The following is an 18,790-nucleotide window of genomic DNA, read 5'->3' as shown; positions in this document are numbered from 1 at the left end:
CGGCCGTGACTGGTTGGCCATCAGCTGTAACCAGTTAGCCAATTGCCCCTGATATAATTGCCATGGCTACATTGGTTGGTTGGTTTGTTGGCAGGCAGAGAAGTGGATGGCAGATTGCAGCTAGCAAGTGGGATTGGTTGGCAGGCAGAAAACTGGATGGCGGATTGCAGATTGCAGATTGGGTGGATCCTACTTTGTGTGTCTCGCCCGGCCACCAGAGAGACTGTATGAAGACCCATTATTAGGGCACTGGCATATGTTTGCGCCCTGTGTCTCCAACCTAGCGGCCAGCAAGAATACAGTGGTATGACTCCCCTATCTATGGCTCCGTGGGTGCTCGTCTTTGGCCTCACCACTGCAAGTCCCTGCATGACACTAGTCTACACTCAGACTCCAGCAATTTATCAAAATTATCATTTAATTGTCCTGTGACAGTTACTTGTTCCGAAACTTGTTCCGAAGCTTCTTCTTTAGGTAAGCTGACCTTGGCTATGACTCTTTGTATTCACTTGTTTCTTCAAGTGATATTGGGGTGGTGGTTTGCTTTGCCTCCTCACTTTTATGATGGGTCTAATACAATTCATTGATTTTTAGTGTGTTCATTTTTCTTTCTTGTTGTGAGAAACAGTGCAGTAACCTCCAAAGTCTTTACATGTTGGAGGTGAAACTGGAAATAGAACTTAAATTTTGAATGTTTTAAATATTTGTGACTGATTTGACAGAGAGAGAGAGAGAGAGAGAGAGAGAGAGAGAGAGAGAGAGAGAGAGAGAGAGATGCAATATCAGTCAGGACAGACTAAGTAACAAATGTTAGTGACTTAAAACTACCAAGATTGACAGTGGACTTCCAGTATGGTGGAGTGAAGTGTGGCAAATTTTCTCCCCAAAAAGTAATAGCAAAAATGGACAAAATTTTCCAAAAAGAACATTGCAAGACAGGAAAACAGCCAAAGGCATACAATTAAGAAGTTATAATAATTATTGTTGTTGTTACCATTACTATTTCACTCAAGGAAAAACTACTGAAGCTTTGTTAAGAACAATGGGATTTTGTGACATTCAGCCAAGGGCTGCTGCCAGTCCCTTCCCACCTCCCTCCAGATCATTATTCATGGAATTCTTCCAGGACAGAAAAAGGCAGGTAGTGAGTACTGATGGCTTGTCTGCCAGAGGAGTTAATTTGATTTGGTGGAAAAACCCGTATGTAGGTGCTTTGTTTAACACAAAGGAAACTTGGTGGCAAACAATCAATGAAGGTTAATGTCTCAGTGGCCTGAGTTAAGATACTTGTTGGGGCAAGCAACAAAAGAGCAGACTGGCCAGGGATTTAATAGTGATCTAGGTAATAAGATAGCCATAGTGGGTCTTGATAAAATTCCATATATCCCTGGTGTTCTTTATTTAACTTAATCCCACAAAAATTCCATAAATAAAAATTACCTTAAATTTGCAAGAGAGCAAATATTCAAAACCAGGTTTGAGGGATAAAAATCACCACATTTGGCCCTCGGTTCTATTTTATCTAAACTAAGTTAGATGTTAAGGAATAAAATTTATTTGGGCTAAGAGACTATGACTTAAAGTACAGAAGCAGTAATGGCTTTTGGTAGAATTGCAAAAGGAATTTACTGAGTATAGTCCATCTTTCTTTTGTTTAATTAGTGTTAATACTCCTAATTTATTGTGCATCAGAAAGAAAAAAGCTATTTATGCTGCTGTTCATTTTCTTTGCACAAATATGTCACTTTAAGGAAACTCTTCTGTGATTGTTTTTCTAAAACTGTCCCATTCCAGGCACTCAGTCCACAGTTGTCTTAGATGGGTATGGCTGATTTACATTCTTGGAACTCCAAGGTGTAGGGAATGGAGTGCATATTGAAGTTCTCATTGATTTAATTGCTTCTGGGTGTGTGTATTACCATGTGTTATATGTTAAATACTTACAGAGCTCTGCACTTCATTAAATGAAACCATAAGCCATTCGGTGACCAGACTGACTATTGGAATGGGAAACTTAGGAAAATAAGGGTGAGCAGATTGTTGGCTTGATGATATTAAATATCTAAAAGCCACAAAAATTTTAATTGCTTTCAAAACACTGCACAGACTTCTTAGAAAACATGAAGCGGAGCTTTAGCTATATCTCTCTTATGCAATATTGCTTAGCCAATAAGATTTCCTTGAACTAAAAACAGAGCTTCATATACTGAAAATGGCTACTTTTAATGCAAGTGGCTATTTCTATTGAAATAGTCCATAATAATGATAAGACTGCTAATGGACAGTCTAAAAAGGTCTTGTTCTTATCACAGTAAATATATTTTGACTTTCTTATTTTATTATTGTTTTCATCAAAGTGACAAAATGGGAATTCTTCCACTTCATCCACCATCCTTCTGGACTATGTAAATACAGAAGAACTTATGTAGTACTAAGCCTAGTAGTATAATATTGCTATTGTTATTGTTAGTGTTAGTATTAGTGGTAGCAGCATTGGTATAAGTGGTGAGTGATAAATGAAGAAAGCACTGCATCTTTCTTCATGAGGCTTAAGCCTACTGAGAAAATAAATAAGTAAACATATACAGACATAATTCCAAATTGTGAAGAGCTCTGATAAAAAAAAATCCTGTGGGTGTTAGGGAGGAACCAATAAATATAGGCTTGTCAGGAAGACTCTCTGAGGACTTAAGCCTTTGAAGAATGAGGCCTGAAGAATGGAAATGAGCCAGATACACAATTTTTACATTTTTTCATTGCAAAGACGTTCATGGCTTTCTTTGTTTTGGGCCTTATATTTGGTGTTACTTCATATTCTGTGTGGCTGAAATTTTGGCATATATGGTAATTTCTCAAAACCTCAGTCTTCACTTCTATGGTAACAGGACTAATAACTAATAACTCATACATGACACCGTTATATTAAGGTTTCAATAATATAATACCCAATAAGGAATTACCATACAGGATGAATTAAATTGTACTAATTATTATGGTTTTCGCATTAGCTGCATTCTGTTCCTTTTCCTGTTTAACCATACAATATCAGAAATATTTACATAGATTTATGAGTAAATTGGTATCATCTAAAACCATTTCCAGAATTCAGCTTGTTAGTCATCTTGAGAATTCCTGTTTTTACTACTTGGATTTTCTTCTCTAAATTCACCAATAACTCTCAATTTTTGTTCATTTTGATTCTACTTTTGTAAAATAAAAACTTATGCTGCTCCTCTGTTTTCTTTTCCCTTAAAATCAACAAACCAATAAGCAAAAACAAACCTCGACTCACAAAAACATCAGCACCAAAAAGTGATGAGATTTAGTGAAGATTTATATAGAACTGGTGTCAAAGTCTCTCTAATGTTAGAGAAAAGGAAATTTTTGATGTTATAGGGTTTCCATAATAGTTTCTTTCATGAAAAAGGCCAGAATCAATGGATTGGTGATACTTTGACCATAATCTAGTTTATGTTTATATTTCTCCATCCCCCAAATTTCTAACACAGTGCTTGCTATATAAAGAGATGTTACTGACTTTATGGCATGGAGCAATATATATAAAGTCTTTAGGTAAAGATGTTAATGCCAATGTGGTACATTATAATATAAATACAATTTTTAAAAACCTAGAGAAGTTTTTTAAATCACTGGTTTTAAGCCACTTGATTGTAATGTGTGTTGATATAATTTCCATCATGTTTACTTTTCTTTTCTTTTTATTAGTTTTAGGTGTACAGAACAACATAGTGCTCAGACATTTACATAACTCACAAGTCTAGTACCCACATGACACGGTACATAGTTACTAGAACATTGTAGACTATATTATCCATGCTACACTACACATCCCCATGACTATTTCTTTTTTATTATAGTTGACATTTGATATTATTTTCATGTACAGCATAGTGGTTAGACATTTATATAATTTATGAAGTGATCCCCCTAATAAGCCTGCTAGGATCTGTAGGTTTATAATTCTCATAAAATCTTGATAATTTTAAGTCATTTTTCAAATATTAGGTTGGTGCAAAAATGATTGTGATTTTTGCAATTATTTTTAACCTGTTAAACTGCAATTATTTTTGTGCCAACACAATATTTTTTTCTGTGCTCTCCTTTACAGAGACTTGAATAGGACACCTGAAGTTTTTCCACAGCAAACTGGTGCTCTATTTATTTTCAGTATTTTTTCTTTCTGTGTTTCATTATTTTGGACAGTTTCTATTGCTATGTCTTTTCATTACAGTGTCTAATCTATTTATCCCACTCAGTGTATTTTTCATCTCAGGCATTGTACTTTTCCCCCTAGACTTTCAATTGTGAAGTTCTGCAGCTCTACTTAACGTACTCCATATTTCCTCTATTCCTTTAACATATGTGTTATAGATATAATAACATTTTAATGTCTTTTTCTATTAATTCTATCATTTCTTGGCATGATTGTATTAATGGATTGATCTACTTATTATGGATTGCATTTTCCTGCTTCTTTGCATGCCTGTGAAATTTACCTTGCGCCGAATATTTTTATATGCTGCGTAATATTCTTGAGCTTTGTCCTAAAAACAGTATGATCTTTCCAAGGTTCAGTTTTAAGCATTTTGAGTAAAATACCCTTTTGAGTATTCTACCTGACGCCCATAAATTATAAAGTTTTATGCCCTGACTGGCAGAAAGTTAAACTTCTCCTAAGACTTAGTGAGTTTCAGGGATTGTTCCCTCTGCTCCCTTTGTTGTTTCTTTCCTTGGTGCGTGGTTTCCTCTCGCACGTACGATGATTGAGCTGAACTCAGCTGAAGGCCTGCCAGAGAACTCTCCCTGGAGCTCTCCCCTCTCTATTCTCTGTCCTGTGAATTCCCTCTGCTGTGGCCTCTCCCAGAGTCCCTGCTCTATCTCTTTAAGTCAATGAAAGGGTGGGGCAATTTTGGGGATGCTGCAGACTGAAAACTCTCTCCAGACAGTCAGATGGGGCAATGGTGGACTCGCCTCATTTGTTTTCCATCTCTCAAGGATCCTGTGCTATCTGGTGTCTGGTATATAAAAACTATTGTTTCATATATTTTATTCTAGTTTTAGCTGTTTCATGTAGGAAAATAAAGCTGGCCCTTAGGTGAGAGGAGAGGTGCTCTGAATTAAGAAGTGTTTAAGGAAAATTGTGTATGTAAATTTTAGAGATATCTCCAAGTTTCTTGAAAAAACACCCACCTTCCTGATATCCTGCAGTCACACTGTACTATAACTGACATTTCATGTGATGAGCTTATAGAAAAAGAATATGTTCAGTGTTTTATTGAACATGAATTACAGCATTTCAATGAAAGAAAATGAAACTCCTCTTAGACAAAGTAATGATATTTTGAAGTTATCATAGTTCTTTGTTAACAATAGAAAAAAATCTATAAGAACAAAAATTATCCTAGGTTAATTGTGGCTGATTACTTGGTTTTAAATTTAGAGTACTCAGAAGAATTATTTTTATAATTATGCACAATAATATTTATGCAATGAATTAATTTTCTTTGGTGTTGTTTAGAGGTCCCCCAAGGAAAATTTACACATATGCCTGGAATGACTATCAATAAAAGGGTTTTGTTGAGATAGTGAAATGGGCAGCCTGCTAAAAGTACAGGGACAGCTTATTATACCAGAAATAAAATTCTTTCTCAAATAATTAAAATCTGTCAGGGGCAATGGTAAGTTATTTTCTGTTTTATAGCTAGTAGGAAAATACTTTTAAATGCTGACCTTTCCAAATTTCCAAACATTTAGTATAATAAAACTTTAATTTTTAGCCAAATATGTGTCTACCACATAATGGCTTTGATTGAACTGTATTGTTGTGCAATTGATATAATTTGTATTTCTTTTTGTTTACTACATAAAACTTCTATTTCAAAGAGTTTAAACAATTTTTTTATGGTAGATCCAATGTCAAACAGTATAAGGCCTGTTTCAACGCAGTTCATCACCAGTATGATTCACAGCTTGAAACATTTTGAAGAGCTTTAAATATGCACAAGTACTTTAAGATTTTGTAATTCACTTCTATATATTGGCTTCTAGTTCTGAATGAACCAAGTGTTCGTTTAATTTATTACATAGAGATAAAGAATGCACCCTTTAGCAATTCAGGGTCATATTTTAAAATAAACATTTTTCTACTTTTAGTTTGTGGTAATTCATTTCAAAGTCTTCTAAAACTCTTTTCAATAAATTTTATTCACTAGCTACTAAACTGAGCAATACCAAAGCAGTTTGTCATATGTTCCAATCTGTCATGATTTCCTATCAAGTTAATTACTGTTTGTTCTTTTTCAGGGGACAAGCAGGTTAGATATAAGATAAAACTTCCATTTTAGCATGAAAATATCAAGAAAGCTTCTGTAGAAGCTTGTATCACATATAGAAATAAGTAAGGCTCTATTTTTTTAGTGTAGAATTATTAAGAGTGTCTTGGTGCTCTAGAAGTTCCTTGGCATTTCATCCTTCTATTACCTTAGCACGCCTATCACCTTCCCAGTTGGTCTTCTGGGATTTGATCCTTGTTTTTGGTCAAGTTGCTGAGGCCGAGACAAAGTGGGGGCCAATCCTGAGGTGGGACAAGCATAGTCTCTGACACAACCTGCCTCACCTGAGGTCTCTGTGTGATCTTCAAACAAGGGTGTAGGATGGCATTAATCTTCTACCAAGGGAAGGTGGGCAACTTCTGCAGGCCTAATTGAGTTCAAGAGAATCTGGGAATTCAAAATTTTAATTGCATTCACCAGACATTCCCATCGTGTTTCACTGTCCCTCTCATTCAATACAGTAGCTTTGATCACTATGGAAGGGATCTGGTAGGCTGAGAATTCACCCTCTGAAGCTCTACTATTCTTATGATGAAGACTTGGGCTTAGTGCTTCACTGTATCTGTCCTTCAGCTTCAGGAGATGAAGCTTTCATTAACTACTACTAAGAGGGCCCTCTGGCTTATCCATGTTACTTTATTTTTTTTATTAATCACCCTGCCCTATTGTTCTCTGTTTTTGATAACTCAGTGGTGCATCCCACATCCATGCCCATTTATACTCTTTATAGTTACCATGTCCTTCACACTGCTCAAATGCAGGAGCATGTTCAGGGTTTTCATCATAGCACATGTGCTGCAGACATCTTTGCCACAAGCGTTTTTGCTGCAAATACTTTTATCTCATAACTAGTTGGCTGTAAGGCATTTTTGCCATAAAAGAGATAAAATAACTGGTTGACAGTTTTTCTGTTTGCTTGTTCGGTTGGTTGGTTGGTTTAATTTTCTCCACTGATGAATAAAGCACCTTTGACCGACAATGTATGACTATTTAAACTAGTTGTCAGTTTGGTTTCATTTCTCAATGCATGTAGTTCTCTCAGGTCCTTCCATTTTCATATTATACATAAATCTTACCAAGCCCTCCAGGAATGATGAGTAGATGTGGTAGTGGTCTTAAATTAATTAGCATTTCTTCCAGGTGATGACGATTTGCCTCAAGAGTTAGTTTCTTATTTTGAAACACACTACATTGGGAGGAGAAAGAGATCAAGGGCCCTTTTTGATCATGTAAAGCTCAACCAATTTTCCATAGAATGAAGAGAAGTGTTTGGGTATGATCCACAAAATAAAATGTTATTTTTGTAGTATTGCCATGAATCTACACACATATTAAATGTTTTCAATATTTTGTGTTTTGTAATAAAGACTTATAAATTCTGTTATGTTCTTTTCCATAACCCTGTTTTTTTTGTGATTTTTATCATTTTTATGGCAAACTGCCTTACAATCAATTAGTTATGTGGCAAAAATATTTGCAGCAAAAATGCTTGTGGCAAAGATGTCTACAACAAAAATGTTATAGTACTAGGAACCGTGCAAGAAACAGTGCACCAGCCAGTAGGTTCCCTTTCATTGGTGTGCCATCCCACTTCAACACCAGTGAAAAAATGAACAATTGTACCATAAGGGTGTGCCAGGGGCTATGTCAATTACACCAACCACCAGTGTCCTCAGTGCCAGCCTGCCAGTGAGTGATCCATTTCAGATCCCATTACAGTCTGCTTTCTAGGTCCACTCCTGATACCAACTCTCTTACACTGGGTTTCCTGAACGTAGAATCAGAAACAGATATGTCCATAGAAGCTCTTTTGAGGTGTGTTCTCAGGGGATGCACCTGGGAGTTAGGGAGAAAGGCAGAGGGGAAAGCCGACTCACAATGCAACTGCCAGTCATGCTGCAACTGACCCCGTGGGGAACTTTACAGCTAAAGTGGCTCTTCAGATTTGTCCTAAATTGATAGTGGCAGGCCTTTGTAAGCCTGCATCAATCAGCTAGTCATTGATACAGTCCTCCTCTGGGTGGAGTAGTTTCTGTGGCTGAAAATAATTCCCAGGGTGAAATGCAATTATGAGTGATCAGCAGGCAAAATTCTCAGAAGTAAGGGATGAGTGTCTTACCCTTAAAGAGGGTATCTGGCTGCAGTACACATTAAAATAGAGTTTAAAATATATTACTTGCAGAATACTACATCTTAAAAGTTTTCCTTAACTCATCAGATTTCTACTTTGAACGTGACAATTAATGTAGAAGTCTCTTTCTCTTGACTGGTATATTTGGTGTTGAATAATTTGTTACCTAGAGTAGGAGAGTTTACTTACATAAAGCAAGGTTAATTAAACATAGCAGGAAACCAAAGTGGAAGGTTGACTTTCTCATTTCACAGTGTCTTTCTCAGAAATCAGAGTGGTGTTGACATTTGCAAAGTCATGGGTTAAAATTTAAAATCACCAAGGAGATACACAATAACGTGCTTTTCTTCTTTCTATATAAGTGAAAGTAACTTTAGCACCATTTATGTTGATAAGAATACAATTCCTTGCCAATTTGCAGTATCATCTGGTTTTAAAGCTGACTCTTGCACCAAATTTTGGCCTAATTCAGGCTGCTATCCCTCTTATGACACTTTCTTCTGGAAGTGGGAAGAGAGACTGGGGCTTATATTATCTTGGTGAAAGGTAGGGTTACCTAATTTTTATGCTATCCTTTGTACAAAGTGACTTCTGTTACCGTTCTGTTAATCTTACTTAGTCCTGATTATTAAAGTAGAATGCTTCTTCTCCATTCCCTATGTTTCTTTACCATGATAAAAGGAGCTTAATTAGTGTAACACTTCTAGTCTCCTTCTACCCTTTTACCTACTCTAGCATAGGGAAGATAGAGTAACTTCCAGGATGAGTAGATTTAAGAATATTAATCAGGGCTTATTTAGCCCAGCTATTTTTTCATCTCTCCCTTACCCCCACCCCCACTCCCACCTTTGGGAATAAGCTATCTATACAAAGATGGACTTTCCCTCTGTTCCTGCATACTGACAATCTTACATCAGCAGACCCCCAGAGACTCCTGCCCCGGTCCAGTGACACCAGGATGGGGGAAGTCTGCTTAATGCAGGGGCTGTCAGGCCCATGTGGCCACAAAATAAATAACATTCTTCAACTCAGGAGATATTATGATTTTCTAGCTGCTGATTCTTTTATCCTATTTCTCAATGTATTCAGACCCTAGGCAGGGCAGTAAGTTGCTATTTACTTAGTTCTTTCAGAGAACCCAACATTGGGTTGTACCACATGTTAGCATATAATGCTATTATCTCTGGTCCTGCCATGGTCTCCAGATTCCAAATCTATGCACTTGTCATCCTCCCATAGTATACCTAGAGAAGAAAAGGAAAATTCAAATCACTGATCTAAAATATTAAAAATATAATTTAAAAACAATTAGAAAAAAAGAGATCAATTAAAATCAACATAAGCGAAGGAAAGAAAAAGATAAGAACATAAATCAATAAAATAGAAAACAAATACTAGAGGATAATCAACAAAACAATTGTTTTTTTGGAAGACCAATATAATTGATAAACCAAAGTTAGACTAATCAAGGAAAAGAGAGAAGACACAAACGATCAATACATAATTGAAAATAGGACATTACTACAGTTCGTATAGACATAAAAAGGATAATAAGAATTGCCATGAATAAATGTAAGGCAATATATTTCATAATCCAAATGAAATAGGTAAATTCCTTGAAAACATTAACAAAAACACATTTCAGAAAAAATATGTTATTTAAACATTTGATAGAATATTAATATTGATACTAAATTGAATATAATATCAATTAAATAAGTTAGAACATGTAATTTAAAAGCTTCCCACAGAAAAGACAATTTAGTAAAGATTGTAGGCAATAATTATACTGGCAGAATTTATCTGATACAACTATTTTAGAACTCCAGAGATTACTGAAAGCTTGAAATTTCCATGGAGAAAGTTTAGATGGTAAATCTAAATAGTTTTCAAGAGCTAGATGAGCAATAGGACACTTTCTTCCAAATATCGAGAATTGTATCACTGACTGCTGCTTCTGATGACAGAGGTGCTGACACAGAGGAGGGCTGCTATTATTGATGCACCTCCCCCCATTTTGGCAAGCTCTTCCCCCAGAGCTGAAGTGATTTCTCAGGGATTTCAAAGGTAGGCACCTCCATTCCCTTTATTTTTTCTCTTTTCCCTCTTTCAAGAGCTAGACATTAAGCACTAGGACATTCAAAACAACTGCATATGTAGGGAAAATAAAAAAGTGACTGTGTATGCCCAGAGAAAGGCACTGGCTCAGAAAAGACCTGAGAATATCTTAAGTGTACACCTCAGGCTGACTGTCAGTACAGAGACAGCAAACAACAATTGTACAAAACAAAAAGCAAACCCTGGAAAAGGGGAGAACCTGATTTGCAGAGTTACTATATAGATTCAAGTATCTAGTTTTCAACAGAAAATAACAAGCTATACAATGAAATAGGAAAATATAAACCAACAGACTTTCCCTGAGAAAGACCTGGTGGCAGATTAAAAAAGAGAGAAAAGAAGGAAAGAAAAGAGGGAGGGAGGGAGAGAGGGAGGGAGGGAGGAAGGAAGGAAGGAAGGAAGGAAGGAAGGAAGGAAGGAAGGAAGGAAAGAGTTGAGAAAGAAAAAAATGTGTGAAAGAAATGGAAATAGCAACAAAGAAATGGAAAACCCCAAAAGAAACAAACAAACAAAATTTCTGAATCTGAAAATTATAATAATTGAAATGAAAAATTCACTAGAGTGATTCAAAGGTAGATTTGAGCAGGCAAAATAAAGAACAACTTTGAAGATAGGACATTGAAAAAATCAAATCTGAGAAGCAGAAAGAAAAAGATTCAAGAAAGTGAAAAGAGCCTAAGGGACATGTGGGACAGCATAAAGGGGATTAATATATGCATTGTAGTAATCACAGAAGGGGAAGAGAGAGTATTTGAAGAAAAAATTACCAAAATTCCACAAATTTGATAAAAGACATACATATAAACATCTAAGAAACCTATAAAACTCCAATAGGATGAACGTAAAGAGCTTCAGATTGAGACACATTATACTCAAACTGTGAAACAAACACAAGGAGAAAATCTTGAAAGAGGCAAGAGAGAAGAAATTTGTACAAGGAATCTTTTTTTTAAATTGAAGTTTATTGGGGTGACAATTGTAAGCAAAGTTACATAGGTTTCAGGTGTACAATTCTGTATTACATCATCTATAAATCCCATTGTGTGTTCACCACCCAGAGTCAGTTCTCCTTCCATCACCATATACTTGATCCCCTTTACCCTCATCTACTACCCCCGCCCCCCGTACCCTCTAGTAACCACTAAACTATTGTCTGTGTCTATGAGTTTTTGTTTCTTATTTGTTTGTCTTGTTCTTCTGTTGCATTTTAGTTCATATACCAAATATCAGTGAAATCATATGGTTCTCTGTTTTTTCTGTCTGACTTATTTCGCTTAGCATTATAATCTCAAGATCCATCCATGTTGTCACAAATGGTTCAATTCCATCTTTTCTTACCGCCGTATAGTACTCCATTGTGTATCTATACCACAACTTCTTTATCCATTAATCTATCGAAGGACATTTAGGTTGTTTCCATGTCTTGGCCACCGAAAATAAAGCTGCAATGAATATTGGAGCACATGAGTTTTTATGTATAAATGTTTTCAGATTTTTGGGGTAGATACCCAGGAGAGGGACTGCTGGGTCACACGGGAATTCTATTTGTAATTTTTTGATGAACCTCCACACTGCCTTCCATAACGGCTGCACCAGTCTGCATTCCCACCAACAGTGTATGAGGGTTCCTTTTTCTCCACAGCCTCTCCAACACTTGTTACTATTTGTCTTGTTGATGATAGCCATTCTAACTGGGGTGAGGTGATATCTCATTGTGGTTTTTATTTGCATTTCTCTGATGATTAGTGATGTTGAGCATTTTTTCATATGTTTATTTGCCATTTGTATGTCCTCTTTGGAGAAATGTCTCTTCAGGTCCTCTCCCCATTTTTTAATTGGGTTGTTTGTTTTATTGTTGTTGAGTTTCATGAGTTCCTTGTATATTTTGGATATTAGCCCCTTATCGGAGGCACTGTTTGCAAAAATCTTCTCCCATTCAGTTGGTTGCCTCTTCATTTTGTGGGTGGTTTCTTTTGCTGTGCAGAAGCTTTTAAGTTTGATATAGTCCCATTCATTTATTTTAGCTTTTACTTCCTTTGCCTTTGGAGTCAAATTCAAAAAATGCTCTTTGAACCCAAGGTTCATAAATTTAGTATGTATGTTTTGTTCTATGCAGTTTATTGTTTCACATATTATACTTACGTCTTTGATCCATTTTGAATTAATTTTGGTACATGGTGATAGAGAGCAGTCCAGTTTCATTCTTTTCAATGTGGCTATCCAATTCTCCCAACAGCATTTATTGAGAGGCTGTCTTTTCTCCATTGCATATTTTTTGCTTCTTTGTCAACAATTATCTGTCCATATTTATGTGGTTTTATTTCTGAGTTCTCAATTCTATTCCATTGGTCTATGTGTCTGTTTTTCTGCCAATAGCATGCTGTTTTGATTATTGTAGCCCTGTAGTACAAGCTAAAGTCTGGGAGTGTGATACCTCCAGCATTGTTCTTTATTCTTAAGATTGTTTTGCTGATTTGGGGTCTTTTGTGGTTCCAAACAAATCTGATGATTTTTTGTTCTAGTTCTTTAAAAAATGCCATTGGGATTTTGATCGGGATTGCATTAAATTTGTATATTACTTTGGGTAACATGGCCACTTTAACTATGTTGATTCTTCCAATCCATGAGCACAGAATGGTTTTCCTTTTTTTGGTGTCATCTTCAATTTCTTTTAAAAACGTCTTATAGTTTTCAGCATATAGGTCTTTCACATCCTTGGTTAAGTTTATTCCTAGGTATTTTATTCTTTTTGCTGCAATTGCAAAAAAAAAATGTTTTTTTCATTTCTTTTTATGAGATTTCATTTTTAGTATGTAGGAATGCAGTGGACTTTTGTATGTTGATTTTGTAGCCGGCCACATTACTGTATTCCTTGATTGTTTCTAATAGCTTTTTGGTGGAGTCTTTAGGGTTTTCTATGAATAGCATCATGTCATCTGCAAAGAGTGACAATTTAACTTCTTCATTCCCAATTTGGATGCCTTTTCTTTCTTTCTTTTGCCTGATTGCTCTGACAAGGACTTCCAACACTATGTTGAAAAGCAGAGGTGATAGGGGACAGCCCTGTTGGGTTCCTGAACAGAGAGCAAAGGGCTTCAGTTTTTCACCATTAATTATGAGATTAGCTGAGGTTTTGTCATATATGGCCTTTATTATGTTAAGGTATTTTCCTTCTATACCTATTTTATTAAGTGTTTAAATCATAAATGGATGCTGTATCTTTTCCAATGCTTTTTCTGCATCAATTGAAATAATCATATGATTTTTGTCCTTTATTTTGTTTATGTGATGTATCACATTGATGGATTTGCAAATGTTGCACTATCCTTGAGGCCCTGGGATGAATCCTACTTGGTCGTGATGAATAATCTTTTTAATGCATTGTTGCATTCGATTTGCTAGAATTTTGTTTAGGATATTTGCATCTGTATTCATCAGAGATATTAGTCGGTAGTTTTTTTGTGTGTGTTGTCCTTACCAGATTTTGGTATCAGGTTAATGTTGGTCTCATAAAATGAGTTGGGGAGTACTGTCTCTTCCTTAATTTTTTGGAAGAGTTTGAGCAGGATTGGTATTAGATCCTCTTTGAAGGTTTGGTAGAATTCACTAGTGAAGCCATCTGGTCCCGGACTTTTGCTTTTGGGAAGGTTTTAGATGACTAATTCAATTTTGTTACTGGTGAACGGGTCTGTTCAGATTTTCCAGTTCTTCATGGTTCAGCCTTGGAAGGCTATATGTTTCTAAGAACTTGTCCATTTCTTCTAGGTTATTGAATTTGGTGGCATATAGTCCTTCATAGTATTCTTGTATGACCCTTTGTATTTCTGTGGCATCTTTGATGACTTCCTTTTTTTCATTTCTGATTTTGTTTATTAGTGTCTTCTCTCTTTTTATCTTTGTGAGTCTAGCCAAGGGTTTGCCAATTTTGTTAATCTTTTCAAAGAACCAGCTCTTTGTCAGATTGATTTTTTCTATTGTCTTTTTGTTCTCTATTTCATTTAGTTCTGCTCTGATTTTTATTATTTCCTTTCTTCTGCTGACCTTAGATTTCATTTGTTCTTCTTTTTGTAGTTCATTAAGGTGTAACGTGAGGTTATTTATTGCGGATTTTTCTTGTTTCTTGAGATAGGCCTGTAATGGTTCATTTTTAAAATTGCAATCTCTTTTGATAAAATGCTCATGTTGTTCTTTGATTGTGTTTCTGAGTTCATTAAACTGCCTTTCTGTGTTTCTTGCATCTCATCGAGTTTTTTCAGAACTGCAATCTTGAATTCTCTGTCATTTAAGTCACATATTTCCATATCTTTAAGTTCCTTTTCTGGAGACTTTTCACTTTCTTTCTGAGCTGTCCTATCGCCTTGTTTATTCTTGGCAATTACTGATTTATTATTTCTCTTCCTAGATATATGCAGGAGTGGGTTCTGCAACAGGTTGATAGGAAGAGGTCTTTCTTTTGTTTTCCAGTACGTGTTGGTAAAATGTTTTATTTTCTCTCCGACTGAAGCCTTTTTTTCTCTCTCTCACATGGTAGTGTTATGTTTTCTGTGCTATTCCAGCTTCTCACACAATTGGGGGATTCCCTGAAAGGCGGGCTTCTCCTATGTTAACACTTTGCCTGGGTCATAGGGCACCACGTCCCTGTTGGGATACGGAGAGGTTTTGAAGTTCCAAATCTCTTCCTGCACCAGATTCAGAGCCGGTATGTTTCAGCAGTTCTGTTTACTCCTGCAGGGATCCACCCAGATAGGTGGGTACAGGGATGGGGTGAGCTATGAGAGGTTTCCCAGAGCAATGGCGGCAGCTACCACCACATTCAGTCCTGCCTCCACAGCTCCCTCCCCTTTGCAGGAAATAGTTGGGCTGCAAATCTTTGTCTGTGGACCACAGTTCTCAGAACTGCAAATATTCTGTTGTTTTGATCTGACACTGGTACTATTCCACTTCTAGCACTGGGCAGGTTAGGGCTGGGCGAGCTCTCGGAGGGTAGGGAAGGGGCAGCTAATCTCAGTGCTTAAGGCTTCCATTCTCTGTGGCAGTGCTGGCTTAAACCACTGTTTTCAGCCTTCTTTCCTCAGTCTTTTCTCCGAGGTCTCTGCTGTGAGCGTTGGGTTTAGCTATGTTATATGCTGCCCCGTCAGTGCTGTGGGCCATAAGTGGAGCCCTAGCAGTCCGAGTTCTTCCCTCTCACGCAGCTGCGGTAGTTCCGGGAGGCAGCGAGCTCGGAGCACTGAGCTAGGTCTGCATCCCACGCCACGCAGCTCCGTCTGTACTTCTCCTTTCCCTCCTCTCCTGCTCGTGCAATTTGCCCACCTTTAGGTGAATTCAGTAATGAGATTCTTTGTCTTGCCTGTCTGCTGTGCAGGGGGATTCCTTTGTGGATTTATAGCTGTTTAATTTGTTGTAAATTCTAGGGGAGATTTCCAGAGGCTCACCTCATGCCCCCATTTTGATGATGTCTACAAGGAATCTTCAATAATCAAATTTCTCATCAGAAATTTGGAGGCCAAAAGGCAGTGGTTGATATATTCAAAGAGAAAACAAACAAACAAACAGTCAACCAAGAACTCTACACCCAGAAATACTGTCCTTTGAAAGTGAGGGGGAGGAGCTGGTATAGGTGCTGCCTCATGGCCAACGGAGGTCTGGTTAGTGATGCTGCTTTCTGACATGCTGGTCTAATATAGAAAAAACCTTGGCGACCAGAACCCGAGCTTGCCATGACCCAAGGCATCCTCCTTGGCATCCCTGTGATGGGGTTTATAACATTATTGGTCAGATTCAGCCTGACCTCCAAGTTGGAACATGGTATGAACAAACTGGCTCACATCTTCAGTTATTATATTAGTGATGTCATCAGCATGTGCTGTGCTTTGGAAAGGATAGTCTAAACAGCACAGGAAATGTGTTTCTAGCACACTGGACAGTGGAGCAGAATCAACTGAGTAGCATCATCAACTTGGTGGTAAAATGCAGTCTGAAAATACAGGAGAAATCTGGGATCTGCTATACCATAGAAAGTCAGGGCCTGCAGCTAAAAATAGGTAGTAAATACTAAAAGAGTGATCTCATTAAAAAATACTGTTAAAAATTTAAAAATAATGACAAACTAGGAAGTAATATTTGTAACTCATATGATGTAGATAAAGGGTGAACTTTTCTAATATAGAAAATGCACATATAAATCAAGAAAAGACTAATATTCTAAAAGAACAATTGGTAAAGGACATGAATAAATAGTACATAGAATATTAGACAAAGAATACATCTTTTTTAACATGTGAAAAGATGGTCAAATTCAGAATAAGAAAAATGCCAATTAAAAGTACATTGAGACAATTTCTCTCCTATAGATAGACAAAAAAATCAATTTTTATACACATTGTTTGTAGGACTGTGAGGAATAAACCTATTCATTCAGTGCTAGTGGGAGTCAACAGTGGTACAACTTCTATGGAAAGTGATTTGGTAATCACTATCAAGATTACAAATGTGTTTATTCTTCAACCCAGCAATCCAACATTTGGACATTTATCCTATAGGTATAGCTGAGTAGTTATGAAATGTCATTGGTACGAGATTATTGGTTGCAATGATTTGTAATAAAAAATTTAAAACTATCCATCTATGGGAGACTAGTTAAATAAATAATACGTCTATTCAATGAGAGTCTCTGTAACTTTAAAAAGAAGATATAGCAATATCTCCAAAATATACTTAAGTGATACAAAGTAAGATCCAAGAATTTTGTTTAGTATGCTTCCTCTTACGTAAGAAAGGAAAAGAAGAATTTTTCTTATTTGTTTATATTTGTATAAAGAAACATTGGAAATTTATATAAGAAACTAATAAAAGTTACCAATTGGAGGAAAAAAGTGTAAATGTGTACATAGGTGGAAACAAGACTTATTAATGTCTTAATTCTTTATATATTTGGGGTTTTAAACTGTGTTATTGTATTACATAATCAAAAATACAATACAATAAATATTTAAAAGCTTCACACAGAAGCCAAAGTTTCACCAATGGCAACATGACAATTAGAGAGGAAGTTCAATACACAAAGCTCCTTCATAGGAGTACAGAAACCTCAAAGGGTTTCTGAGTTCAGAGCTGCAACTATTCATTTATATTTTGAAGAGCCTTCGTGAAACAAAATATTCTGTCTTATATGTCAACTCTCTTGTCCTGAAATCCTTTTGTAAAAATTCTGTTTTGTTGAGGGATAAGTCATAATTGATACTGTATATAGATATACTTATGTACTTCAGAAACCATTGCCACAATCAAGATAATGAACATATCGATCACCCAAAAATGTTTCCTTGTTGTCCTTATAAATACCCTTCCCACCACTCTCTTCGCCTTTCCCCAAGCAACCACTGATCTCCCTTCTGATACTTGAGATTATTTTGCATTTTTAAAGAATAGTATGTAAGTGGAATCATACAGTATGTACTTTTTGGTTACTTTAATTCAGCATAATTATTTTGAGATTCATCCATTTTGTAGTATGTGTCACTAGTTCATTCATTTTTATTACTGAGTAGCATTCTATTGTATAGATATACTACACTTTGTTTATGCATCCATTTTTTATGGAAATTTGGGTTGTTCTCAGTTTGGGGCTATTACAATAACATAAATGCTATGAATATTTGTTTACAAAATAGAAGTGAATAAAAAATTAAGACATTCCCAGATAAACAAAAGCAGAGGGAGTTCATTACCACTGAACCTGTCCTGCAAGAAATCCTGAAGATCTCTCGTAAAGGTAAATACATGGGTAATTATAAAAGTTAGAATTCTTGTAATGTTGGTTTATAACTCCACATATTGTCTTCTAAATATTTTTTTAAATGAATGCATTTAAAAATTATTAGTTTATGTCTTTTGACACAAAAGGTATGATGTATTTAATTTTATCACATAAACAACTGAAAAGGGTGAGGATGGAGCTGTAAAGTAGCAGAGTTTTTTATGCTATTGAAGTTAAACTGATAAGATTTAAAATGAATTGTTATAACTTTAGGATGTTAAATGTAATCCCCATGGTAACGACAAAGAAAATATCTATAGAATATTCCCAAAGGAAATAAAAGGGAATTAAATTATTTCACTGCAAAAATCAACTAAACACAAAAGAAGAGAGTAATGTAGGAAATGAAGGACAAAAATGCTGTGGGAAATA

The 18,790-nt window shown here is 36.0% G+C and overlaps 1 long non-coding RNA gene across 1 annotated transcript in view; it reads left to right on the top strand.

Annotated features, from left to right (window-relative positions):
* The first annotated feature begins 207 nt into the window (after window positions 1-207).
* The window catches only part of LOC308509755, a 158,842-nt gene continuing 140,259 nt past the window's right edge, over window positions 208-18,790 (top strand). The window contains exon 1 of the long non-coding RNA XR_013995249.1: window positions 208-474. This is a non-coding gene — a long non-coding RNA (uncharacterized lncRNA). The remainder of the gene's footprint in view (window positions 475-18,790) is intronic.

This window comes from Rhinolophus hipposideros (genome assembly GCF_964194185.1).
Source record: "Rhinolophus hipposideros genome assembly, chromosome: 17".
Taxonomy (NCBI): domain Eukaryota; kingdom Metazoa; phylum Chordata; class Mammalia; order Chiroptera; family Rhinolophidae; genus Rhinolophus; species Rhinolophus hipposideros.
This window is presented reverse-complemented; position numbering and strand designations above follow the sequence as displayed.